Genomic DNA, 502 nt, shown 5'->3' with positions numbered 1-502 from the left:
TATATAGAGATTTTAGATAAGTATAGGTATATATGCATATTATTTGTGCATGTGTCTGAATGAATCCAAGAAAGTGTATGCTAAAACAAGAGCACAGTGATAAAAATTCAATTATGAGAAATTTCAGTTAGAGTGTACCAGAAGGTAGACACATTTTATTACTCTTCCAGGGTCCCTCCCCCCCCATCTACTTGGACATTCTTGGGAAGATTTTCAGAAACTGAAGGAAATCCTATAATTCTTTCAATGATTTCATTGTATTTAACTGACCCTTAATAGTCTCAACAGATAAACAAACCAATGAAAGGTGGTGGTTAACCCTTTTCTTCTAGTACTTGTATTAGCATGGGTAATTCCCCTTGGGATGGTCTATTTAAATCACACAAAACACAGCTACCATATAAAAACATTTTACAAAACCAAACCTAGAACTATATAATCATTAATCTAGCAAAAGAACCAACAACGTCAAATAAAGGCAAGTTGTTCTATGTTGTATCCA

The 502-nt window shown here is 33.5% G+C and overlaps 1 protein-coding gene across 1 annotated transcript in view; it reads right to left on the bottom strand.

Moving 5' to 3' along the window:
- Positions 1-502, bottom strand: part of LOC119592052 (sphingomyelin synthase-related protein 1-like) — a gene marked incomplete at its 5' end in the record, with an annotated part of 9074 nt that overhangs the window by 3766 nt on the left and 4806 nt on the right.

This window comes from Penaeus monodon, chromosome 29, assembly GCF_015228065.2.
Source record: "Penaeus monodon isolate SGIC_2016 chromosome 29, NSTDA_Pmon_1, whole genome shotgun sequence".
Classification (NCBI taxonomy): Eukaryota; Metazoa; Arthropoda; class Malacostraca; order Decapoda; family Penaeidae; genus Penaeus; species Penaeus monodon.
This window is presented reverse-complemented; position numbering and strand designations above follow the sequence as displayed.